General features: G+C 48.6%; 1 long non-coding RNA gene across 1 annotated transcript; it reads left to right on the top strand.

Annotated features, from left to right (window-relative positions):
* Positions 1–279: 279 nt before the first annotated feature.
* Positions 280–25,445, top strand: LOC120398265. The gene is made up of 3 exons (XR_005594281.1): positions 280–457; positions 19,756–19,899; positions 24,562–25,445. It is a non-coding gene; the product is annotated as an uncharacterized LOC120398265 (long non-coding RNA).
* Positions 25,446–27,694: the final 2,249 nt, after the last annotated feature.

The raw sequence follows: 27,694 nt of genomic DNA, 5'->3' as shown, positions 1-27,694 counted from the left end.
TTGAACATTTCATCATTTTCTAAATGAAAAATTCCAGTTTTCCACTTCAAAATGATTTTTGTTTGGTAATTTAAGTTAATTACGGTTTAAACATTTTAAATCGTTAAAATCAAAATGAAACGTTGACATTTTCTAAAACAAAACATTTTGATGAACCCAAATTGATTTTTTTTTTCTTTTCAGGTTTTCTGTTCATGAAAATGTTTGAGATTTTTTCCTTTATCACAGTTCAGGATTGGAGCATTTTTTGATATCTCAACTTTTCGTGGCATGAAAAAACTGTTTTCTTACCAGATTTTCTGAGGGTATGTTTCACAACTAGCATACTGCAAAACTTCATGTGCTGTCAGTGTACAATGACAGTCCGTACACTATTACAGTATGAAACATCATTGTTAGACTTCTTCACTGCCATCAATATGACTATTACAATGAACAGCAATAGCATCGCTGACCAGTAAGTATAGCCACTTTATGCTTTGAATATCATGAGGGTTTTTTGTTGTTGTTTGTTTGTTTGTTTTTTGGTCACATTTTGGGTGAACAAAGGCTGAAAGAATGCAAGCTTAATGGCTTGAGAATTGAACTAACTTCTTATTGGTTCCATGGTGAACTATGTAATGTATAGTTATTGCAATTATTGATATCAAAGATGCATCATGTTCAGTGATCTTTGGCTTGTGTTGCCATGTGATCTAATGACTTCAAGACTGACCTCAGGATTTTCACTGAGGTCTAGATCTTCAGAGATATCTAGGTTCCTAACACCCACAGATCCCGCAGTTTCTTGGATGGTGGATACCAGAACCAGATCATCAGCTGCTGAACAGAATCTTTTACAATTTTTTTTAAACGAATCTTGTTATGATCAGGGGCGGCTCTACAAAGTAGGCTGCCCCAAGCAGCGCGGAGCGCTGCGCCGCCCTTCCCCAGTCCCGCGGCGGGTCCCCTCTTCCCCGCGCGGAGGGAGGGCGGGAGGCGGCATTTTGCTCGCTGGAGAGCCGCCGCATACCGCCCGGGGGGGTCCGGGGAGCCGGACGAGCGGACCCTGCCGCGTCATGCCTGCGGGAGCTCAACGGGCCGGGGGAAGGCGGGACCCGCGCGCAGCGACTGCGGCAGGTCGGCTCCGCCCGCTCGCCGGCGCTGGCCTGCCGCGGCGCCGGCCATGGGGCCCAGGATGCCGCCCCCCCAGGCCTCCCCCGATGCCCGCGCCGCTGGTGCCCCGCGCTAGCCGCTATGGTTATGATGGGTTGGATCATAGAAGCCCCCTGGTAGCTGCCTCCTGATGTACCCAGACTACTTCTACCTCTGCTTTCCCTGCCAACTCAGGATTCCAACACCCTGTCTTGCTGAGCCAGACACTCCTGTCTGCTCCAACAAAGACCCAGGGTCTGAATTACTTGCCCCAAACCTGCAGGTTTACCTGAAAAACAGCTAACAGAAGTGTTCCTGTCTTTAACATTCAGATGCCCAATTCCCAATGGGGTCTAAACCAAATAAACCATTTTACCCTGTATAAAGCTTATGTAGGGTAAACTCATAAATTGTTCACCCTCTATAACACTGTTAGGGTATGTCTACGCTACCGATCGGTTTATCGGGGATCGATATATCGCGTCTCATCTAGACGCAGTATATCGATCCCCGAATGCACGCCTGTCAATTCTGGAACTCCACCAGGGTGAGCGGTGGTAGCGGAGTCGACAGGGGGAGCCGCGGCCATCAATCCCGCGCCGTGAGGATGGGTGGTAAGTCAAAATAAGATGCGCAACTTCAGCTACGGGAATAGCGTAGCTGAAGTCGAAGTATCTTACATCGACCCTGCCCCCTAGTGTAGACCAGGCCATAGAGAGATATGCACAGTTGTTTGCTCCCCCAGGCATTAATACATACTCTGAGTTAATTAATAAGTAAAACGTGATTTTATTAAACACAGAGAGTAGGATTTAAGTGGTTCCAGGTAGTAACAGACAGAACAAAGTAAGTCACCAAGCAAAATAAAATAAAAAGTGCAAATCTATGTCTAATCAAACTGAATACAGATAAGATCCTCACCAGTTCCAGAATGCCCCCTTTTACAGACTAATCTCCTTTTAGCCTGGATCCAGCAATCACTCACACCCTTTGCACATTGTCCTTTGTTCCAGTTTATTTCAAGTATACTGGGGGGTGGAGAGGCTCTCTTTAGCCAGCTGAAGACCTAATGGGGAGTCTCCCAGGGGTTTAAATAGACTCTCTCTTGTGGGTGGAGACCCCCTCCTCACTCCTATGCAAAGTCCAGCTCCAAGATGGAGTTCTGGAGTCACCTGGGCAAGTCACATGTCCATGCATGACTCAGTTTTTACAGGTAGCATCCATTGTTTACATGCTACCTTGAACATCCTCAAGTGGACTTCTTATGTGGATTGGAGCATTCCAAGATCCATTGTCCTTTAAGTGTTTCTTGATTAGATACTTAATTTCAACATTCCTTTCTCCAGGAACTGACCAAATTCTCTACTAAGGTTATTTAGAAATCAAGCCAGTACACAGCCAACATTCATAACTTCGAATACAAAAATGATACATGCATACAAATAGGATTAATACATTCAGTAGATCATAACCTTTACGGAGCTATGTTATATGGCATATGTAGCATAAAACACATTCTAAGTATATTTCCATAAAGCCTTATGGGAGGTATCATCACACTTGAGACTTGCAAAGACTAGCCCCAATCTCATCATCTTTTCCTTGGCAAAACTCTTATTGACTTAACTTGGAATTTTGCCTAAGTAGGGAATGCAGGATCAGGTTCACTGTCCTCCAGCCAAAGGACAGAGGTCCCATTCACACAGCAACTTTTGACCATGCCTTTAACTGGTCAGGGACACTGGCTAAAACATGGGTTTTGTCAATATGGTATATAGATAAAAACTAAATAACAATCGGTAATTAATAACTAGTGAATCTTAAACATATGCTGGTCTTTCTGGCTGCTTAGTATGGCGTGGTTCACAGTTCAGTTTCTGTAACCTGTTACATACAGTTATTTTATGTGTAGGAGCACTCAACTGTGCCTCTGTACCAGCCAGTTTTCCCATAATTTTGTGTAATTATGATCTCCCACAGTGCACTTCCCTCCTGATGCGGGTGCCTGACAGTTGAATTCTCTCTCCTTCATGAATAAGCTGTTTCGAAGGGCATTTCTAGCTATTCGACATAGAATATGCAGGGCAGTTTAAAATTCTCAGCATCTTCCTTTGCTGAACATAGCATTCACACCATTGTTCACAAATCTGAATATTGCAAGCTGCAAAGCAATCCTACTGTCTAGATGAAAAAAAAAAGGGGTGTGGAGAGAAAGGAGTCTTAAAAATGCCTATCATTCTTGGCACAGGCAGTTGCTTCTGAGCAAGCCAGAATGACTCAGAATATGCTAATTAAAGATAATGAGGGAGCGTGGTAGGTGTGGATCCAAAAACATAGTTGTAATGTCAGAAGAAATATTGTGCAGACATAACACTGTCTCATGTTACACATGAAACAAGGTGGGTGAAGTAATCTCTTTCATGGGGCCAACTTCTGCTGGTGAAAGAAAAAAGTTTTCAAGCTACACAGAGCTCTTCTTCTGGTTACAAGTCACAAGTAACTATTTAAAATGACTGTTCCTCTAACTGATTATAAAGTCATAGTTGTAGTGTGGATGGTCTATTAATGTTAAAATCAAAATGTGAGCATAGTGTAATGCCCCATCAGGTTTATCTGCTCTACCAGAACAAGATTTTCTGACCTTTTAAAGACCAGATAATAAATGCAAGGGAGTCTTGCCCCTTAAATCAGTATGATTGATAGGTGAATGCTCCAGTCAGAAGAAAACACCCTTCTAGCATATGGGTAATTAATAGAAGCTGGGTTGAAGAGAAGACAAAGGGCCAAATTTGGAGATTCTTACACAATTTATGCCACTTCCTTCTCAATGACAACTCCAATTGAAGTCAATGGGAAATTACTCAAATAAGGACTGAGTAAAAACTCAAAGACTTCAGAATTTGGCTCCAAAGTAATTAATTAAAAGAAACTAGAGAGGAAACACAAAGCAAGATTCTGATCTCAGTTATCCTGGTGTAAATCTGAAATAACGTCATTAAACTCAGTATAATTATTCCAAATGTACATCAGTGTAATTGAGATTAGAATCTGGTCAATTTTGTGTGAAAGGAAGTAGAAAGGAAGATAATGCAGCTCAGAGGGACAAATAAGCAAAGAAATACAGAAACATCCTTGTGAACTGAAGAAATACAAAGTACCACAAAAATGCTTAACTTTCAAAATGGAAATGGAATTTTTAAGGCGTGCAGACACCAGAGTAGTAGTGTGACCAGTTTATAAAATAGCTTTCAGGATGCCATTCATACCAGCTCTGTCTCCACAGTAATTAGACAAAATGACTGACTAAAACAGTGATCACCTTTGCTGTTTCATAGACAATTCTATCTAACAGGAATTTGCATGCATTCCCATTTAGCTCCTGCCATATTTATATATATATATATATATATATATATAATCATTAACCTTTTTTTTTATCTTGCCATACAAATCACATGTCTAATACAAGGAAAACAGGTAAAACACTAATGCAGCCCCAATCAAGTCAATAAGATTGTCTGGATATAACCAAAGGCAGAATTAGGTTCTCAGAAAATAAAATAGACAGATAAGCACATTTAAAACAGCACTAGGTTAATAGCTAGATTAGCTGAAAAAGAAAAGACAGGATGAAAATTGCACAAAACTAAAGGTGGTGTTACTTGAATAATTCTCAGCACTTTCTAAGAGTGTAAATATTTTTTTGATAATGCATAGTAATTTTCTCCTGTGTTTCTAATTATGTTTATGCTGAGAGCTGAGTATTTGGACATTTCTGAGTGCTGGTGTGAAGAATAAGGGTATTTTATCCCATAGCTTGGAATGAGACATATGGGAGCTGAATTATATTTTTCACAATCTGCCAATCTGACTTCATGAGGACTTGGAGAACATATTCTCTAGGGAGTGCCCACAGTCAGGCTGATGTTCTTTTTTTTTTATTGTGTACTTTTTAACCTTAAGATTGGCAAAGCTCTATATTTGAATATTGTGTGTAAAAACATGTGAACACACAACTACCGGCAACTGCAAAGACTATTGGGCACTCTTGGACAGAGGTTCTTTCCTGCAAGACACATATTTGATTTTTAACACATTTTTTAAAAATGATCGGATGGACTAAAAACATCCTGTAAGGGCTAGGCAATTTCCTTCCTGGAGAGTGACTGGGACTAATGTGGATGTGCAGTAGAGACTTCAGAAATCTCTGTTTAGAACACGGATGCATGCAGAGAAGACCTGTTTATGCACTGTGACAGTCATGTTGATCCAACCCTAATAATCTATGATTCTATGATTTAGTTTCTGCTTACTTCAGATCCACCCTATGGATCTCATGGAATGACAAAGCTTTTGTCATTAATTTGAGCAGGCTGAAAGGTGCTTTCTCTATATTCATTTTTATTCCTAAAATGTACGCTCCTGGCACTTGATTTGTGATAGCTGACACCAAAAAGCTGATATATGACTCAGAGTTAAGAAGCATGGGACCAGACAGAAGGAGTTAGCTGTAATCCCTCAGACATACAATGCTAATATACAATATAATACTTACTCCTGCCATGAGTGCAAGGGACTGGACTAGATGACCTCTCGAGGTCCCTTCCATTTCTATGATTCTATGCTCTTCTGTCATCAAAATGTGAAAATCACCTGAGTATAAATAGTGTCATACAGAAAAAATACTAAAGTAAATAAAGTGGAAAATTGTGTGAGTTTTGATTCAGAGTGGGTTAGGCTTTCAAAAATTGTTTGCTTATACATTTTGCATCAATTTCCCTTGACTCCTCAGGACTATAGAAACTAGACTTATTTTCTTTTCTTACACATTAACTCTCCCTAAAGAGCTGTCATGGTTGAGGGGGGGTATGAGGACAAGCTCTCACACATGCCCTAGAAAATGTCTCATGCAGCCAGAGAAAGGGGTGGTGTAAAAGGCAGGTGTCTGGTGCCTTTTAACCAGATTGCTCTGGGAAAATGGGCCTTGTTAGCCATGATAGGCAGTCCACCTGAACCAAGAATGTCAGGACTGTCCAGCTGGTTTGTAAAAGTAATGCCAATGACACATACTGTATGGGTCTTTGTCTTCAGGCAGTATAACCATACAATGCTATGGCATCCCCCAAGAGCAATGTGTGACCGCTTTGCCTGACATTTGTGGAAATTGGGAAAAGGCTACTGTATTCTGGGTGCACGTGGCTAAAGAAGCAAGCCGAAGAACTAGGTTTGATTTCCCTGAACTTGGGAACAGTGACTGGGAAATCTGTATAAGTTGTTGAGATGTTGAAAAGTAGGAGAGTGCACGCAGCCTAGATACAAGAAACAAAACAGAACTGGTCAAAATCCATGAACATCGGGAAGGGTTATAAGATAATGTATCAGCTCAGTAGCAATGGGGAATGGAGCAGCCTGATGCATGGAGGCAGAGCACATTGGACCCTAGCTTCAAGCATAAAGGAGATGTACAAGAATGTAATTACTGATCCATCAAGTTAATGGATCACACAATGAAATGGCTGGGAAAAACTATTGAGAAACGACTTTGGGAGGAGAGGAGCATTAAGTAAGTGACAACCAATTAGAATTTATGCTAGGAAGGTCAACAATGTATGCAGTATTTGCAACCCAAATATCTCAAAAAAAGTATAAGGAGAAATGCTAGGAACTGCAGTTAGTGTTTGTGGATTTAGAGAAGGCTTATGACAAAGTTCCTAGAGAATTTTTATAGTGGTGCCTGCAGTCGTGCAATCTGCCAGAAACATATGTTCAGACTATCATGGAGAGGTATGATGGCAGCACAATATGAGACGCAGCTGTGGCTGCAGTGTGTCATTCACTGTAAGGTTAGGCCTACATGAAATATCTGCCTTAAGCCCATTCATATTTATGATTGTAATGGACACCTCAACACAGGGTATTGTGACAAAGTTCCTCCTCTACCTTGGTGGGTCCTGCGCTTATTGGCAGATTTGCTCACCTCAGTGATCTTCCTCACAGTCTGGATCAACACCTCCTGTGTCTGATCAGGAGTTGGGAGGAACCCAGGCCCACCCTCTACTCCGGGTTCCAGCCCAGGGCCCTGTGGATTGCAACTGTCTATAGTGCCTCTTGTAACAGCTGCATGACAGCTACAACTCCCTGGGCTACTTCCCCATCACCACCTCCAAACACCTTCTTTATCCTCACCACAGGACCTTCCTCCTGGTGTCTGATAATGCTTGTACTCCTTAGTTCTCCAGCAGCTCACCCTCTCACTCTCAGCTCCTTGTGCCTCTTGCTCCCAGCGCCTCACACACACTTCCTCTACTTTGGCTCCTCCTCACCTTTTTATCCCAGGTGCCCTGATTAGCCTGCCTTGATTGGCTGCAGGTGATCTAATCAGCCTGTCTGCCTTAATTGGTTCTAGCAGGTTCCTGATTCCTCTAGTGCAGCCCCTGCTCTGGTCTCTCGGGGAACAGAAACCTCTTTCTCCAGTGGCCAGAAGATCTCCCTTTGGCTTCTCTGCTGGGTCCTCACTGCTGCTACTGCTCCAGCTGCTCCCCTGGCTGGGCTAGACACCACCACCCACCCCCTTTCTCTGCTATCTGCTTGTTGGCTGGCTAGTAGATTTCCCCCCCTCCACCTCAGTTGCTGCTGTTACTCCACCCACAGCCCCTGGGGGCGGGGGCTGCTGGCCTGCTCCCCAGAGGAGGGGAGTGAGGGACCCCAGCTCCAGCCCTTGTTGCTGAGGGCTCCACCACCACCATCTTCTGAGCGGGGTCCCTCCTGCCTGGCCACCAGACTGCCACCTGGAGCTGCTGGAGCTGCTGTGTTTGCTACTGGGGAGCTGCTGGAGCCCCGAGGAGGAGGAGAAGGAGAGGACCGCCTGCTGCTGGAGGACCTCATAGAGACTCTGAAGGCCACCGTGGAGGGGGCACTTGAGGACTGAGTATTTTTTGGACTGTGTTCTTGTGGTGGGGGTTTGGACTGTGTCTGTTGGGACACCGGGGGTGTGGCGTGGAGCCTGCCCCCGGTCCATCCATGTCCCCCTTCGCTCCCACCACCATCGTTGCCCCCTCCACCACCCCCCGCTGGCTGTTTTCTCTCTACCTCAATCTCCTGCCTCTGGGACTGAGCTGCTCACCTGCCTTGCCATGCCCACTTCCACCATTTGGGCCTGCAGCAGCAGCCAGCTACAATTGACTTTTTGCACAAGTGCCCGTGGGCGCACCCCGCACCCCCTTGGCCTGGCCCCCTCTCCATTGCCACATTTGTCTGCCCCACCCATTTCCTCTGTGGCCCTGATTGTCCTGCCCCAGCCCTGTAGCTAGCCCCGTGGTCCCTCTGCCCCGCTCCTAGCTCAACTTTCCCCCCCCCCGTGCTTCCCCAGCCCTGATTAGCCCCTCCCCTCGTGCACCCATACCCCCTTCCATGCGCTTGTGCTCTTCCCCCCATTTGAGTTTGCCCTTGTTCACTGCACCCCCCTATGCTGTTAGCCCCCCTGATCCCCTAGTGCAACTAGAGGAGCCGGAATTCCCCTCTGAGTCAGTGACCTGCCACCCTCCCGCCCCGGGTCCTTGATTGCTCCCCACGCCCCTTTAGCCTTCCCTTTCTGTCACCCTCCTCCCCTGCCTGCAGCCTAGCAGGGAGGGGTGGTCGCCTCCTTTCCCTCCCCTCCCCTCACTGTTTATCCCCCTCCCCGCTTTCATTATGGCGGGGGACGCAGCGGGGGAAACCCCTCGCGATGCTCCCTCCGCCCCTCCTCCAGAAACCCCCATGTCCATTCCCCAAGCCTCTACCTCGACCGCCGCTGCCGGTCTATCTGCCACCGCCCCCGCTGGGGCACCTGCAGCGGCAAGTACCGGGGAGACGTCCGCTGCTGCCATGTCCCTCGCCCCTTCCGATTCGGGGGGAGCCCCCCCAGGCGGTGGGAAAGGTCAGGGTGGGAAGAATGGTAAGGGCCCCGCTAAAAAGACCAAGCCCTCCATGGCGGGGACTACCCCCGCTGCTGCGGCCCCGCTACTGGCCGCGGCTTCCCTCCCCGCTGTTCCCTCTACCAGTTCCACAGGTGTCCCTCCCCCGGCCCCCAGGGCATATGCCCAGGTGGCGGCGGCCCCCCCGCCTGCCGCTGCTCCTCCAGCCGCCGCTTCCACTTCCATCTATAGCGGCCGGGGCCCCTTCCCCACCTTGACCAGGAAGCACGGCATCCGTTGCCTCCTGGTGCCCGCCTCGCCCCACGTGGAGACCTACGTGCGGGCATTGGTGAGGGTGGTGGGCCCCACGGCCATCGTGGCAGCTTCCAAAATGTACGGGAGGGTGGTCTTCTTCCTGGCATCGAAGGCCGCTGCCCAGGAGGCGGTAGAGATGGGTCTGGCAGTGGGGGGTGTTTTTGTCCCCCTGGAGCCGTTGGAAGACCTGGGGGTCCGCTTGATTCTGACCTCCGTCCCTCCCTTCCTGCCCAATGCCGCCCTGCTGCCCACCCTTTCTGCCCTGGGGCGCCCTATCTCCGTCATCAGCCCTCTCCCATTGGGCTGCAAGGACCCCGCCCTCCGTCACGTTCTCTCTTTCTGCCAGCAAGTGCAGCTTCAACTGCCGCCGGTGGTGCGTGACGGAGAGGTGCTCAAGGGGTGCTTTGTGGTCCCCTACCAGGGAGCCCGCTACTGGGTGCATTACTCGACGGGGGAGGCCCGGTGCTACCTCTGCCGGGCGATGGGGCACGTCCGGAGGGACTGCCCCTTGGCCCGGCACGGAGGAGCGTCCGGGACCCTCGAGCCCCAGCAAGGCGCTGGCCCTGTCACCACCAGTGCCCCTGGCTGCCCGACACCTGAAGCTGCCTCTCCTCCTTCTCGGTCCACCGCTGTGGAGGAGGGAGTGGTGGAGATAACGCCGGGCGTGGGAGAGGGCCCGCCCCAGGGAGACTCCTCCCTCGTTCCTGTTGCCCCTCCACTGCCTCTCCAAGTCTCTGACCCATCGCCCTTGCCCCCAGACCCGACCCCTGTTAGCCAGCCCCCAGATGATGCCATGGAGGGTGGTCCTTAGTGCAGGGGAAGCGGGGCAAGCGGAAGGCTCGGGCCCCATTACATCTTTCAGATTCGGAGACCCCCCAGAAGAGCAGGAAGGGGGGCACCGATGACGAGCCTTCCACCTTGCCCCCTGACGATGCCCATTTTGTGGTGCCGGCTGGGGACACCATGGCAGCACCAGACAGTGACGCTGCCCCTCCTCCGGGGTCCCTTCCCGAGGAAGCCCCCGAGGGAGCCCCTCTTGCCCCCTTGCCATCTGAAGTCCCCACGAGCGCTGAGGTGGGTGTCGCTTTGGGTGTTGGCGGGGAGGGCCCCGAGGTGGCGGACGGCGATCTCCCCTCCATCTACGAAGAGATCGAGGCCCTGGGTCTGACCCCGGTTACGCAGGGGGAGGATGACCCTTTGCTAGCGGGCCTCAATCTGAGCGACCTCACCTCGGTCCCCCTGTCCCCAGGTTCCCTTCCCCTGGCTGCTGCTTCTGCTCCCGCCTCTGAGGGTCCCCTGGGGTCTTCCATCAGCCCGGCTGTGGGTGGCACCCTGCTGACGGCTGCTGAGCCCATTGGGGCAACGGCCGGTGCCCCACTGCCCGGACCTGACTCCCAGGGGGTGTCCCTCTTGGGTGTGGGGCAACCAACCTTCTTCCCGGACAGTGACCCCATTGCTGTCCTTCCATCTCCAGATGCCGTGGCTGCCGCACCTGCCCTGGTGGCTGAGCCCGGCGTCATTGAGGGTCCCCTTCCCGCTCCCACGATCCCTGAGCCTGACCGAGAGGGGCCACCTTCCTGCAACCCGATTACTGGGGCTCAGGATCCTGCTTCTGCCCCTCTCCCCGATTCTCTTCCCGATCCCACCCCTACTCCTGACTCCTGCCCTATCCCTGATGCCGGCCCCGTCCTTGTCTCCTCCACCTCCCATGATGCCATTGCTGCCCCTGGGGTAACCCCCCAGGGAGCGGCCTTAGTTGTTTTTCCCTGCCCTGACCCATCAGGGGCTGCTGTTCTCCTTCCGCCGCCCCCTGTTGAACCGGGGAGCGGGGCGGACTGTGTGGCGTCGGCCCATCGGACGCCACGTGGAGGGTCTTCCCCCTGCCTGTCCACCTCGGTTGGCCACGGGGCTGTGACGGGGACCCCGCTGGGGGACGGTCATCGGTCCGTTACCCCGCCCCCCCATGCGCTGAGGGAGGAGCTGCGGGAGTTCCTTGAGGACGTCCGTGGCTCCCGTAACAAGGTCCAACTTGCGCTCCAGCGGTGGGGGGATTTCCATCTGATCCTCCGGGCCGCGAGGGCCCTCATGGGGGAGGGTAAGAGGACCGGGAAGCAGGCCGCCGTGGCCTACCGGCGGGTCTGCCTCTTCCGTAGCTCTCTACTCACCTACGGGGTTGGTCACGGATTGCTGCGTGGCCCGACGGAGGCCGTGGGCATGTCTGCTGGCGAGGATTCCCCCCAGCCCTCCTCATGGCGCCGGTCATCTTTGCCACTTTAAACACCCGGGGCTGTAGGATGGGTCTCCGCAGGAGCCAGGTGCTCTCCTTCCTTCGGGATGGGAGGTACTCTGTGGTTTTCCTGCAGGAGACCCATACGGATCCGACCGCTGAAGCTAGCTGGTGGCTGGAGTGGGGGGACGGGGTCTACTTTAGCCACCTCTCGGTTCGCTCGGCCGGAGTGGAGACCCTGTTCTCCCCCGACCTACGGCCCGAGGCGCTGGGGGTTGCCGAGGCTGTGCCGGGCCGCCTGCTGCACCTCCGGGTCCGCATGGAGGGGCTTGTGGTTAATCTCATCAACGTCTATGCCCCGACATCGGGCCCGGAGAGGTTGTGTTTTTATCAGCAGGCGTCCGCCTTCCTCGGCTCCCTGGATCCTCGTGAGTGCCTGGTCCTGGGCAGGGACTTTAACACCACCCTCGAGGAACGGGACCGCTCAGGGACCGAGCAGTGCCCGGCCGCCGCAGACGTCCTCCAGGAGATCATCGAACGCCACTTCCTGGTGGACGTCTGGCGCGACCACCACCCAGACGACGTCTCGACGTTCACCTTCGTCCGGGTGGAGGCCCATCAGTCGCGCCACTCCCGGCTGGACCGCATTTACCTGTCATGTTTCCACCTTTCACGAGCCCACTCCTCCAGCGTTCGGCCGGCCCCCTTTTCAGATCACCACCTTGCCACCGTGACGGCCTCTCTCTGCGCGGAGAGGCCGGGGCCGGCCTATTGGCACTTTAATAATAGTTTGCTGAGGATGCGGGCTTCGTGGCGTCCTTCTGGGAGTTCTGGCTGGCCTGGCGAGGGCAGAGGCACGCCTTTCCCTTGGCGCGGCGGTGGTGGGACCTGGGGAAGGTGCGCGCCCGGCTCTTCTGCTGCGACTACACCCGGGGCGCCAGCCGAAGGAGGGGTGCGGCGATAGAGCAGTTGGAACGGGAGGTCTTGGAGCTGGAGAGGCGTCTGGCCGCCAGCCCCGAGGATCCATCCCTGTGCGGAGCGTGCCGGGAGAAGTGGGAGGAGCACCGGGCCCTCGAGGATCATCGAGCCCGGGGTGCCTTTGTTCGATCCCGCATCCGCCTCCTTCGGGAGATGGATCGCGGCTCCCGCTTCTTCTACACCCTGGAGAAATGGAGGGGGGCCAAAAAGCACGTCACCTGCCTCCTGGCGGAGGACAGCACCCCCCTCACGGATCCGGCGGAGATGTGCGGGAGGGCCAGAGCTTTCTACGCGACTCTTTTCTCCCTGGATCCGACTGATCCTAGCGCTTGCAAAGTGCTCTGAGACGGACTCCCGACGGTCAGCGTGGGCGACCGGGACCGGCTAGAGCTGCCTCTCACTCTGGCCGAGTTCTCAGAAGCCCTCCGTCGCATGCCCACCAATAAATCTCCGGGCATGGACGGGCTGACCGTGGAGTTCTACCGCGTGTTCTGGGACGTCCTTGGCCCAGACCTAGTCACCGTCTGGGCCGAGTCTTTGCGGGGCGGGGTCCTCCCTCTCTCGTGCAGGCGAGCCGTGCTCGCCTTACTGCCGAAGAGGGGGGACCTCCGCAATTTACAGAATTGGCGTCCCATCTCGCTCCTCAGCACAGACTACAAAATCGTTGCGAAGGCCATCTCGCTGCGGCTAGGGTCCGTGCTGGCGGACTTGGTCCACCCGGACCAGACCTACACCGTCCCGGGCCGCATGATCTTTGATAACCTGTATCTGATCCGGGACCTTCTGAAATTAGGGTGTAGGGATGGTCTGTCGTTCGCCCTCTTGTCCCTGGATCAGGAGAAGGCGTTCGACAGGGTGGACCACGGGTATCTCCTGGGCACTCTGCAAGCATTTGGCTTTGGACCCCAGTTTGTGGGTTTTCTCCAGGTGCTGTATGCTTCCGCGGAGTGTCTGGTCAGCTTCGGGCGAGGAGTGCGGCAGGGGTGTCCCCTCTCGGGTCAGCTGTACGCTCTGGCGATCAAGCCCTTCCTCTGTCTCCTCCGTCGGAGGCTGACGGGGTTGGTGCTCCGGGAGCCGGAGCTGCGGCTGGTCCTGTCGGCGTACGCTGACGATGTGCTCCTCGTGGTCCAGGACCCAGGTGACTTGGCGCGGGTGGAGGCTTGCCAGGCCATTTATTCAGCGGCCTCCTCCGCCCGGGTCAACTGGGTCAAGAGCTCTGGCCTGGTGGTCGGGGACGGGTGGCAGGCAAGCTCCCTCCCACCCGCTTCAGGCCATCCGGTGGAGCGCGGGTCCGCTGCTCTATCTCGGCGTTTACCTTTCTGCCACGCATCCGTCTCCGCCGGAGAACTGGCATGGTTTAGAGAGCGGGGTGAGGGCGCGGCTCCGGAAATGGACAGGACTACTCCGGTGCCTCTCTCTCCGGGGGGCGGGCGCTGGTGCTGAATCAACTAGTCCTGTCCATGCTCTGGTACCGGCTCAACACCCTGGTCCCAGCCCCGGATTTCCTGGCCAACCTCCGGACGGCAGTTCTGGAGTTCTTTTGGCCAGGGATGCACTGGGTCTCTGCAGGGGTCCTTCACCTGCCCCTGGAGGAGGGGGGACAGGGCCTGAAGTGCCTGCGCACTCAGGTCCACGTCTTCCGCCTCCAGGCCCTGCAGAGACTCCTGTATGGTGCTGGTAGTCTGGCATGGAGAGCACTGGCACACGCCTTCCTCCGCCGCTTCCGAGGGCTCCAATACGACCGGCAGCTCTTTTATCTCCATCCGAGAGGTCTTCCGCGAGACCTCTCCGGGCTGCCGGTCTTCTACCAAGACCTCCTCCGGACCTGGAAGCTCTTTTCAACGACCAGGTCCGTGGCAGCCACCGTGGGGGTCGATCTCCTTGCGGAGCCCCTGCTACACAACCCCCAGCTCCGTGTGCAGGTGGCGGAGTCCCCCACGGTGCGCCAGAGGCTGGTCTTGGCAGGAGTCACCAGGGTTGGAGACCTCCTGGACTACGACTGGGGAGACTGACGCTCGCTCAGCGCATGGGGCTCTCCAGCCCTCGTACCCCCCCGGCGCGTACTTCAGGAGGTGAAGGCCTCTTTACTGCCCGCTGCTCGGGTTTACCTCGACCGGGTCCTGCGAGAGGGCACGCCCCGCCCACCTTCCATCCCGGGCCCCGTGGACCTTTTTATCGGGCCCCTGCCCCGTGGACCCAATCAACCCCCTTGCCCTGTCACGGCGAGCCGGCTGCCCGATCTGCAGCCGGTTCTGTTCCAGACCGCGCCAAGAAAACATCTGTATACGCTCGTGCTCCACACTCTTCACTACCTCACCCTCGCGTCCCGCCCCGATACAAAATGGCGGGACCTCCTGCCACCTCTCGAGGGTGAGGAGCCCCGGTGGGCCAGCTTGTATTCTGCCCTGGTCCCAAGGCCCGCCGGGGATGTCAGTTGGCGGCTTCTTCATGGGGCTGTGAGCACGGGCGTGTACTTGGCGCGGTTTACCCCGTCCCCAACACCTGCCCCTTTTGTGGCGTGAAGGAGACCCTGGCACATGTTTATTTAGAGTGCGCCAGGTTGCAGCCCCTGTTCCGGCTCCTCTTGGATCTCCTATTGCGTTTTTGGTTGCACTTTTCCCCTCACCTGTTTATCTATACACTCCCCATCCGTGGCCCCACAAAGTCGCGGGAGCTCCTTATCAACCTCCTCTTGGCCCTGGCCAAACTGGCCATCTATAAAACCAGGGAGAGGAGGTTGGCCGATGGGATTTCCTGCGACTGTGGGGCCTATTTCTGCTCCTCCGTCCATTCACGCATCCGGGCAGAGTTCCTCTGGGCGGCGTCCACTGGCTCCCTTGACGCCTTCGAGGAGCAGTGGGCGTTGTCTGGGGTTCTCTGCTCGGTGTCCCCATCAGGTTCCCTTCGTTTAGCCCTGTGACCTCACTCCCGATCCTGTTTTTTTCATTGGTTGTCCCACGTACTTAGTTAGTATCCCAGACCTGTGGATCCTCCCCTTAGGCTGGGGGGAGGTCCTTTAGCAGTGGGCGGGTGAAGCCCACCCACTTCCTGGATACTAATAGGACCAGACTCCTGTACCCCACTGGTTTGGGTCTGTCACAGTATATGGAGAGACACTCCATGGAGCATGCTTTTCATTGACTTATACTGTGCCATTAAGGTGACCAGATGTCCCGATTTTATAGGGACAGTCCCGATTTTGGGGTCTTTTTCTGTAATAGGCTTCTATTACCCCTCACCCCCGTCCCAATTTTTCACATTTGCTGTCTGGTCATCCTATGTGCCATGGAAAGGGACCTAAAACTATGGAGGGCTGCATTTGAAGAAAATGGCTTACGAATTAGCCAACAAAAGATAGAATACATGCTATGCTTCATAGAGATGGACAAAGAGAAGTCAATAAAACTAGATGGTATGGAATTTTCATCTGTGCAACAGTTAAAATACCTTGGTTCAGCATTGAGCCATGATGGGAATGTGGATGCAATGTTAAGAGCCGCATGCAGAGCGCTTGGAGTAAATAGAGGGAGTTAATAGGAATTCTCCATGATAAGAATATGCCAAATAAACTAAAGAGCAAAGTGTATAAGATTATAATTAGGCCTACAATGACATATAGATTGGAATGCTGGTCAATGAGGAAGAGAGAAGAACCACTACTTCACACTGCCAAAATGAGAATGCTCAGGAGGATGCTGGGTAAGATGAGATAGGCTAGGCAATGAAACAGTATGAACCATGATGCAAGTAGCCCCCATCATGGAAAAGCTGAGAAAGTATCAACAAAGGTGGGTGGGTCATGTCCAATGATTAGATGTGGGATATGTTAGCCAGAAAATACAAGAGCTAGTAGTAATGGGACAAAGACCACAAGGAAGAGCTAGGAAAAAAGGTAGTTTGAGACACTGAAGGGGTATGACTACACTGGAGTTAGACACCCGCAGCTGGCCTGTGCCAGCTGACTCGGGCTTGTTGTGCTTGGGGTAATGGGCTGTTTAATTGTGGTGTAGACATTTGGGCCCACCTTCCAGGGTCCTAGAGCCTGGACCCCAGCTCAAGCCTGAACTTCTACACCACAATTAAACAGCCCCTTAGCCCGGGCCCCTTAGCTGAGTCAGCTGGGACAAGCCAGCCATGGATTTTTAATTGCAGTGCAGACATACCATAGGAGGGCATGAAGAGGGTTGGTGTCAGCTTAGAAGATGCATTTGGAGATGAAGAACAAGAGTGACCAACCCCAACTGATGAGATAAGGTGAAGAAGAAGACACATTTACTTATTTGCAAGTTTCTATGGATGTCAAATTACACATAAGAAAGAAAAGAAGTTAGATACTGCAATGGGGAAAAAAGACAATTGTCCTACTTACAATGTTTGCTTCCTAGGATTTGTTTCCTAATCTCCTTTTTAAAATGGTAATTGAAACAAGGGTAGAATTTTAATAAGATTAATATCCTGTGTTACTACATTGGCCACACTCTTGCTTTATCTCTAGCTTGCTTCTTGCTTGCATATATATACCTGCCCCTGGAAATTTCCACTACATGCATCCAACGAAGTGGGTATTCACCCACGAAAGCTCATGCTGCAAAACGTCTGTTAGTCTATAAGGTGCCACAGGATTCTTTGCTACTCTTGCTTTAAGTCCTGATGTAGCCAAACAAGGTCAATCATATTTAGACCAGGTTTGCAGTGTTTACATTAGGGAGTTATGCAGGGCTGCCCAGAGGTGGGGGCAAGTGGGGCAATTTACCCCAGGCCCCGGGCCCAGCAGGGGCCCCCACGAGAGTTTTTCGGGGCCCCTGGAGTGGGGTCCTTCACTCGCTCCGGGGGCCCCGGAAAACTCTTGTGGGGCCCGGGCCCCCGGAGCTTCTTCGCTCCCGGTCTTCGCTGGGGGGGGGGGTCCTTCCTCTCTGGGATAGAAGGACCCCCCCCGCCGCCGAATTACCGCCGAAGCGGGACCCGCCGCCGGAGTGCAGCCAGGTCTTCGGCGGTAATTCGGTGGCAGGGGGGTCCTTCCGTTCCAGGACCCGCCGCCTAAGTGCCCCGAAGACCCACAGTGGGGGCTGCACTTAGGCGGCGGGTCCCGCTTTGGCGGTAATTCGGCGGAGGGGGGTCCCCGCCGTGGGTCTTTGGGGCACTTTGGTGGGGGGTCCCAGAACAGAGGGACCCCCCGCCACCGACTTACCGCCAAAGCGGGGCCCCCTGCTGCCAAAGACCCTGGGCCGCCGGAATCCTCTAGGCGGCCCTGGAGTTATGATATCTTTTGTCTCTGAAAGACTCCAAAATGTGGCATTTATAGTTATTCATCTGGCCCCAGAATTCTGTCATGTGGCATGCCACAAGGTTCTATTCTGTCACTCCTCTTCAATGTACATGTGAGTCCATGGGAGTAGATAGTGAAATGATTAGGACTGAAGTGCTACCATTGTGTGGATGACATGCAGCTCTGTTTTTTTGTTTTCAGCAAACCCAGATGGTGCAATATCTTTGCATTTCTAGTGTTTTGCCAAACTGGGACTTGGATAAGAGTGAATTGGTTGCATGTTTATCCAAGCAAAACAAGAGATGCTACAGTGATCTTAGTTAAAATGTCACCATTTTCTACTAATAACTGCATAGTGGTATCTGAAGGTGTACGTCTTAATGGCAATCACATTGGTGAGCTGGAAGAAGGGTTTTGAATATATGGAAGAGAATAATTCAGCCCCCATTAATTAGGGAATTTGTGAACCATTTGTTGAAGAGGTTCTCATCCATTGAAATGATTATGCCTACCACAGAGTGAGATGGCCTTTTAAGAGAGCTGGGTTTAGCACTGCCTGTGACTAATTAGCTGTCTCCCAGATGATGTGTTTCAGGCTAAGGATCAGGTGAGAGTCTGTAGATCACTGGTCTCTGGATCAAAGGCAAACAAGCAGCTCTATTAGGAAAAAGAGACTAGTTTGTTTGTCTGTTTTGGGAAAGAACTTTGAGCCCAGCAAGGGGCTGAAGAAACTGTAGAATCATGGAAAGGCTAGTTTTGATTTAAGCTGATATTTTAATTATGATATTTTTAATAAAGCAGATCCCAAGAAGGGGTGTTATTGACTGTGTGTCAGGTCATCTCTTAGTGCTCCAAGCTTTTGTGTAAGCTTTTCAAATGGAAGACTCTTATGGATTTTTCTTTATAAAAACGGACTTTCTCTCTCATCACTCCCTGGATGTGTCACGTACTCTATATATATATGTGCAAAATGTTTGTATAATACCCTAGTGCTGCCTGATGCTAGGATCAGCTTAACTACTCCAGAAGCCTCAAGTGACACTGGGTTAGAGTGCCTTATATGAGGTCAGAGTTTGCACCTGTAAATGTTCCTTCCACCTTAGTGCCCCATCTGTGTTTGTTCTTTCTTGTTAAAGAGTTCCAGCCATCAAAGTTGCCTGTGTTACCTATGTCATGGAAAAATTGACCACACCGTTGATTTTGGGTCAGACACAGCCTGATGCTCCTTTATTATAATACAAATATGCATATAGGGAAGGTCAACATGACCCCATGCAATAAGGGGGGTAGCTGCCTTGTCTTTAACAGATTTTCACCAAGCTTATAAAGGCTAAAACCACAAAGCATAATTACACATCACACACATTATACGTTATTAACTCCTTATTTGGCATACTTTCTTACTTTTAGCGAGCCTGTCACTGCCCCTCACCATCTAGGGTTTTTCCTGTTATTGTCCCAAATGAGGTTTTCGTTGGTAGTCTGCCTGCCTGTAAGACCCCTCCTTTGTGGTTGCATTGGATAAGGCTCTTGTCGCCTTCTAGCTGAGCTTCCCTCAGTTCCCCTTTCTCTGGTTTCTTCATCACCCCCCCCCCCCTCGTGCCCTTTATACAGACAAACAAGTTTTGCAGAAGTTAACCTTTGTTCTATATAGCAATTGGGTTTTGCTAACAGGCCTGGGCCTGAAAGGCAGGGGTTAGGATGCAGTCTGCTTCTGACCCTATGGGTGGGGGTCTGGCAGCTAACTCAGCTTGGGGCAAGCGGGACACAGTCTGGGGCACACGGGACCCCTTAAAATCCCCATCACCTATGTAGAGATAATACTTAGCTGCCATGCTGCAGTGTGGGACATGATTTTGGAGCCTAGTGACAATTGAAAATCAATATAAGTCAATTCAATGGGCATGTGGCTGCCGGTTAAAATTTGCTTTGTATTTACTTAGGTCTGACTGCTCCCATTTATTTCACCTTTTATCAACTACCAGCAGTATGAGGAACGAAATGCAAATTCAATAATCCTATTGACTGAACTGTGGAATTTTCTCCTTGAGAGAGAGGTTGAATGCACTTATGGAAAAAGAAGGAAGGTAGGTAATGGACTCAGATGAGTTAAGTGTGGACTGAAGTTCTCAGTATGGACTGAAGCGTGGAAGAATGGAGATCACATTATATAAATCTCTTGAGCATATACAGTTCTCCGTAAATGACTGTTGAAAGACAAAGAACTGGTACCAAAAATCTGCTCCACAGAACAATAAAATGCATAATACATTAGAGACGTCCTAAGTATCAAAACAGTTCAAAAACTGCTAAGGCACAAGGTTTGTTCTACTTCAAAACACTGAAAACTGTTTAGGGCCAGATTGTGCCCTGGCTTTACAGGAACATAAGAATCCCGTCCTCCCCCTGATTCTTGACTGGAGGCACAGAGGATACAGCAGGAACACTTTTCTCCCTCACACATCCTCCAGCGCAGGAGGACACAGTTGTGAGGAATGGGTGGAGACAGAAGGATGTTTATATACTAGCCAGAAATGTGTGACATTTTCTTTCCAAGAAGGAGCTCCTGCCAGTGGTAAGGCAACCAGCTGTAAACATAATATCCTGAAGCAACCCTTTTAAGGATATGTATGGCATTTTACTAGCCACTCTTCCTGGATGATACATAAAGATACAGTTCTGTCTTGGAGGTCACAGATTCTGTGACTTTCCAGAACCTCTGTGACTCCTTTTGGGGTAGGGCTGGAGCTGTTGTCAGCCCCAGGACCTCCAGAACAGCGGCCCCAGGGCTGAAGCAACAGTTGGGGCTGGGCCAGTCTCCCTGGGGCTGGAACAAAAGTGGTCAGCCACTGTTGCTGGAGCAGCAGCAGGACTGGAGCAGCTGCAAGCCCCCAGCAGTGCTCTTTTTGTCCCTTCCCCCAAGGTATTTTTAGTAAAAGTCAGGGACAGGTCGTGGGCTTCCATGAATCTTTGTTTATTGCCCGCTACCTATCCTTGACTTTTACTAAAAATACCCATGACAGAATCTTAACCTTAGCGATACACCACAGCTGAGATCAATGTACATGCTTGAGCAGAAGCCCCTCGATTATAAAAAAAGAACTGCAGTAAGATGTTCTCTGTGAGGTGCTCAAATTTGGAAGCTAATCCCCTTCCCCCAGCATCACAGATTTGCTGATCTTGTGTGAATGTTGTTAGGTCTCATCTCTTTACCCAGGTTTTGGGAGAGGGAAGAGTATACTAAGGCTGTCTGTGGGGATGGAGGTTTTATTGTCTGGGCTTGATTTTACTGAGGTTAGTTATCATGGGGGAGTGAGGAGCAGCTGCTGCCTTTATTTTTAATTGTTGGCATATGTGCCTAGAAGCCAGGATGAAAGCATATAAATAGAAGTAAATAACTAAATGAAAGAAAGGGTGCCTGAGTGGTACCTGAGGAATAAGTATTTGACTTCTAAATAACTCATTCCACATTTAAGCTTGTCACCAATAAAATGAGTTTCAGTTCTCCGGTTTAGTCTCCTATATGGGCCCATTCAAGTTACCATGCTGCAGGGAACTTGCCCCCAGTGAAGTGGGTGAGTTGCTATTTAAGGTGAATAAAAGGGGAAGTGCTTTATGCCAGGCAGAAGCTTGACTCCATAAGGGGGAAGTGGGAAGCTTGACTCCAGTACATGACTCCATAAGGGGGATGTGGGAAGCTCAAAGCTCCCGGCTCTCACAACTTCCCCTTTCTGTCATTATTCATGACATGGTGCCCAGACTGATCTACTTGCTGCAATCCCTATTCTCCTATGTGCAGCATGTAGATAAGTGGTTTTTTTTTTTTAAATGATCTTTTTTGCCTGCTTCAAGTGTTAAATTGATTCCACTGTAACTTCCCCTGAAGTTAATGGCCACTTCTCTGTGCACATGCTTGCCTGCTCCCTGTTCAGCTCTAGTTTTTTGTTTTGCTCTGCTACTGGTAATCACCCTCGTCCCAGGCATGGGGAAGAGCATGCACACGAGCACAGTGTGAATACAATGCCTAGCACAATGGGAATCATCCCTGGCTTCAGCCTCTGTTTGCAGTACAAATTATACACAATACTACTACTAATAAAACAGTGTAGGAGGGCGGTGTCATCATGGGAATGCATGAAACAGGAAATGCAACTGCCTGTCAACAAAACTGCATATTAGCAGTTTCAGTAAGTGCTGTGAAATGCACAAAGTAAGCAGACTGAAACAAAAGAGAAAATATTTGGTGGTTTTCCTAATTGTGTAGTTAAAATAATGTTACGGATTACCTGTAGAAACAGTAGGTACAAATTTTTCAGATGAAAATTCAATTTTTGAAGCATTCAGGGTGTCCCTTTAACATTTTTTTATCATAATAATTTATTGAATAAACTGGCCCTGACCTGGAAACAATTGTGAATAACTGTTTCAATTCTCTTAATGACTTGTATTCATTTGTGTTATTAGTTGGTTCAGCAGACCATCCTGTGACTAGCTGGTTCCCATTCCTATTTGCAAGTTTTGGTAATGATCTCCCAAGTTAAGGTTTGGCATCAAATATTTATTTGTACACTGATTATGCTATTTTGCTGGTAGCTACCATCTGCTGAATAGTGGGTGAGAAAACATTTTAACAGAGGCAGAGAGCAGCAAGATAAAACCAATGACATGAGGGAAATGCCACCAGAAGACTTATTACCAGTTGGTATCCAGGGAAGAAACAACATAACACACTACCAGGCATAATTACTGCAATTAATAAAGGTGTTGTTCAGTATAGCTGATACGAAGTTAGCAAGTAATGAGATCCTGTTTACATGATAGGACTCTGTCCTTTTGATAATGATGATAGATAAATGTTTATATGCAGCCATAAAAGGATGCTATCAAACTGTGAGGAGCGATCATAATGAAACCTGAAGCCAAATGAACAGTGGCTGAAAGTCACTGAATCTTTATACTATCTCCAGGATCCAGAAACAGCAGAAAAATTAGCTGTGGCAAATTTCTGACAAGAGTTTTGCTATACAATTGACAAAACTTACAAGTCTTGTTCAGAAACCATTTCTGTTGCATCATTGACTGACAAAGTTCACTATCTTTGAGTTTTGCTGTTCAGATGAACCTGAAATTCAAACTAAGGGCTTATCTAGCCTAGGGAAATTTGCACCAATATACCTCCATCAATATAGCTTACTAAAGTAAGTCTCTTTGATGCAAGCCCCATCTTACACCAGTGCAGCACATGTACACCGGGGGTGGGGGGAATTATATCACTGGTGCAAAACAACCCTATATACATCAAATATATTAGGGCACTATCAAATAATGTGAAATGAAAATGCCAAAATTCATGTGAATTGAAACTCATGGTATATGCAGAGCTTCAGCTATTACTTATTATGTCTTTTCTTGGGGGGAGGGGAACCTCCCTGAGTGAAATCTTGACACCCCCCCACCCCCAAATCAAGGCAAAACTCCCATAGACTTGAATGGGGCTAGGATTTCACCCATTGTTTGTATTCTTTAATAGAAACTACAAAATCATATTTCTTCTCCTACCAATATTGCCACTTTTCTGTTAACAAAGCTAACGTCCCTTCACCCCTGGCCCTGTATTTCTAAAATGTCTTTTTCAAATATATTATCTCGGTACTTCTATATTAGTATCATCGGGGTATCCAGCATCCTGAAGAAGCATATTTAAATTTTCTGCATCTGTAGAGAAAGAAGCAACTTAAATATCAGCAGACAAAAAGAAATAGTGTTTTATTTCTAAGAAAGTCCAAAGAAATATTATTTAGTGTATTTTATATTAATCTATATAATAAGATTCCAGGAATGTCACTCTGTGTGTCACTCTGAAGCCTAAAATGTCTGACTCAGATCGTGAAGCTATGGAAGCAGCTACAAATATGATTGAGAGCTCTTTTTGTTCAGAATATCACCAGGTTCAATCATCACTGGATTTTGCTGTCAGTAGCCATGCAATTTTTAAATTCTCAGTCATTTTGACTTTACAAATTATAACCATGCAGCTACAATGTGCCATGTATCTATGTCATGTGAAGAGTCCTAGACCACCGTGATATCAGAGGTAATTCAACCAATTGCTACTCTTAATCTGCAGCTAATTTGCATTAACTGTTTCATTGGTTGTATGAGAGACTCTATATATAGTGGATTACTTGGCCCATCTGCCACATCTGTGTGCCCAACGGCCATCAGCATAAATCAACACAAATCTCCCAGCACAGTCCCCGCCCCCAACACAAATCAACACAACCACCCACACAACAACACAATTAGCCTGTACAATAACCCCAACCATCACTCTGTAGCCTAGAATTTTAGTTCTGCTGTTTCTCTTTGATGTCTGTTTCTGAAGTTTACAAAAAAGCCAGCAGGTGAACACTTCAATCTCCCTGGACATTCTATAACAGATTTAAAAGTCACTATTCTTGAACAAAAAACTTTAGAAACAGACTTCAAAGGGAAACAACAGAACTCAAATTCATTTGCAAATTTAACACCATTAATTTGGGCTTGAATAGGGACTAGGAGTGGCTGGTTCATCACAGAAGCAGCTTTGCCTCTCCTGGAATTGACACTTCCTCAGGGGCGCAACTGTTGCTCAGGAGATCGAATATCATTGGTGTTTCATCCATAGTTCCTATTTGTGACAGTTCAAATGCATATTCCTTTCGATATTTTATAATAAACCTTTGGAAAACTTCAATTTTTTCTTCCAGATCTCTTGGCAGCTTTTGCGCTATCTTTGTTCGCTGACGAAGACAGAGACCATGACGGTTCTTGAACCGAGTACACCAACCCGCTGATGTGAGAAACATTGATGGCTTTACTGACTTGTATTTGTTATCTTTCGACATTTGCAGAGCACACAGATTCCACTTCTAGTGACAATGTACCCATTTTGTCGACACTCAACAATCCAATTATTGAGATCTTTCTCCAGCTCAGGAAATGAAGCGCACCTCATTGGACGTTTTTTCTTGCTTCTTGGCAAGTCTTTTAGTGTTTTATTTTTTGCCATTCTCATACTTGCTTCTCATTGATACAGAATTCACAAGCAGCGGCGCAATTATTGTTTGCTTCTGCATATTCAACAACTTTAAGTTTGAACGCTGCATGATAAACAGACCTTTTTCTTTTGATTTCACCATTGTTCATTTTAAATAGTATGAAAATAGATTATTATTATTATTGTAGTTATAGATTTTGTAGGACTTTATATAGGACTGTCACCTGCTTTATCACTGTCACATTATTATTGTTCTCTGTTTATTTCAAAGCACCCCTGTAGATTGGCATGTCTGTACGGATGGCAGACTATTTCAATTTTATTAGAGATTCCATCGATTCTGCACATTGTATTTTCATATTGGCTCGAGACTTACGTGGTCCAATGGTAGAAATGCATGAAGAAATCAAATTACACAGTAGCGGACTGACACCAGTGCTATAGTACTATCGTTCATTGTGTTTTTCTGATTGGCTTGTAAGGCATAGCATTTTGTGAAATGCATGGGTCAAATGTCATGCAGATCTGCAGCACTGCTCTTTTAGTATTCCTTTCAAGCCAATCTAGTCCACTAAATAAAGCCTTTGCAACTTTAAAAGGTTGCAGTATTGACATCAATAAATGGGTTGGCAAACTTTGTCTCTGGCTGTCAAGATAAACCGCTGGTGGGTCGGGACATTTTGTTTACCTGGAGTGTCTGCAGGCATGGAGCCCCTCAGCCCCCACGGCAAACTGTGGCCACAGGGAGCTGAGGGGCTCCATGCCTGCAGACGCTCCAGGTAAACAAAATGACAATGTATTAGATATTCAATTCAATGATTCCACAGAGTTTAAAATCATCAAATTTTGGTGTAGGCCCGTTTATAAACCGACCCCCACTCTTTGATGTGTCACTTTTTTACCAAAAATATTCAGCTTATGAATGAATATATATGGTAGTTTATTATATTTCCACTATTAAAGCTCTTAAAATAATAATTTTTATTTTGTCTCAAGAAATGCATGCGTTAGCCTAACTCAAATAGCTTCCTTCCTTGTATGAACTGATATCTTCTATTTATTATCATCTGTTACCAAAGATGTTTTCAAATCCTTATGTGTTAGACTGATCTAGCGTGTAAGTGAAGACACAGGGCATATTTTTTAGCCTTTCATTCCTGATGGCCCAGTAAATGAGTTTTAGTCTCCATTCTGTTCCTTGGAGAATATATAATATTGTAAAAATATAATTTAGAAAAATTAGCAGATTTTGTTTCACCAGACTCCCAGACTGATTGAGCACTGAGACTAATTATGTTCTGCCCTCCTTGGGTATAGCACTGCTTCCAGAGCAGGGTTTAGATCACAGGTGTAGGAATGTGCATGATTTATGTCTCCCCCCACCTTCCCTTCTTAGATTGGTTAGTCTATCTTTAAATGCTGATGGATTGCCAGCTCTCAAGTTCAGGCTGTGATGGATTCTGTGTGGAGAGTCATATGACAGTGGAGCAGATTCGTGAGAACAAGGAGGGGGTTGTTAGATCTCCTTGGTTCTATCAAAGTGGATACTTTATTTTAATGGGAGAAATTTAGGCATACAGAAATTGACAGTTTCACAGATAATTTGTATTTATTCAACAAATTTGTGGGGGACTAAGAAATAATCAACAGCAAACAGTTTAAACTCAAAATACAGAAGCAAGTGTATTCTTTCACTCACAGCATTAGACTTTCCTCTCAGTTTATTACCATTGCAGCAAATGGACAGACTAAAGTGAGTACCAAGTAAATAAAGTTGTAAATAAAATGGACAATATTAGATTTTCAGGGAGCAAGGTAGGACATAGAAGAAATGGGGCTCATTCCCAAAACTCATTTGTTTCACAGAACTGGGCCTTGCTGCTTCCCTCAAGTAAAACTGGCTTTTAAACACAAATATGTAGAGTTACCTTATGCCTAGTGTATTCCCTTACTTACCCTGAAATGTTGTTTCTATAGCAATGACTTTTATCTATTTCTTCTTCAATCCCCTATACCGGGGTGGCCAAGCTTACTCTGACCCTCTGAGCCGCATATGACAAACTTCAGAAGTTCAAGATCCAGGGCACACCTGCCGGGGTTTCAACCTTGTGAGATGCAAATAAAAGACGATGCTATGAGAATGGCATCCAAGTGTCCCAGTGTCCAGAATAGCATCAAGGGTATAGAAGTGTACGCTACTGAATACAAGATTCTCTCCAGAAGTTAATAAAATCAAAATTTCATTACAGTGGGTCTGTCTAGAATAGCAAAATTAAGTAGATGTTAAGTGAAAACTTTAATCTGTGTAATCTAAGTGACATTTCTTTTTGTTTCTTTAACTTGAATAGACCATAGGGACAGGGACACCTGACAAATTAACTAATTTGTCAGGTGTGGCGGTGGGAGTATTCAGGTTAAATAATAGCATGTGCATGTAAACCCATAAGAGAGAGCTTGGCTTGAGTCAGGGCCTGCAGTAGAGCCAGTCTATGGGGAACATAACAAATGTAGCTGGCTTGTATTAGGCTGCCTACAGCTGTGATAGCTCCTGTGCCTGCCTTGTCTCTCCTCACCCCAGGTACACAACTCTGACCCTTAGCTCTGGCCTCTGACTCTTGGCTCGTATTTCTGACTCTGACACTTGGCTCTGGCATCTAGTTCTGGCTCCTGACTCCTGCTCAAACCACAAGGAATGACTGCCCATGTCCTGGTCTCTGACAGTTACAATTGACATAAACTAACCTAGGTTCCAAGCAAATCCTGCCACAAATCACAAGCTATGTAAAGATTACAACATTAACCCATTCTGCTCATTAGGGGATTAATAAACTTCTCTGGGCATG

The sequence above is a fragment of the Mauremys reevesii genome, linkage group 2 (genome assembly GCF_016161935.1).
Source record: "Mauremys reevesii isolate NIE-2019 linkage group 2, ASM1616193v1, whole genome shotgun sequence".
NCBI classification, from domain to species: Eukaryota; Metazoa; Chordata; order Testudines; family Geoemydidae; genus Mauremys; species Mauremys reevesii.
This window is presented reverse-complemented; position numbering and strand designations above follow the sequence as displayed.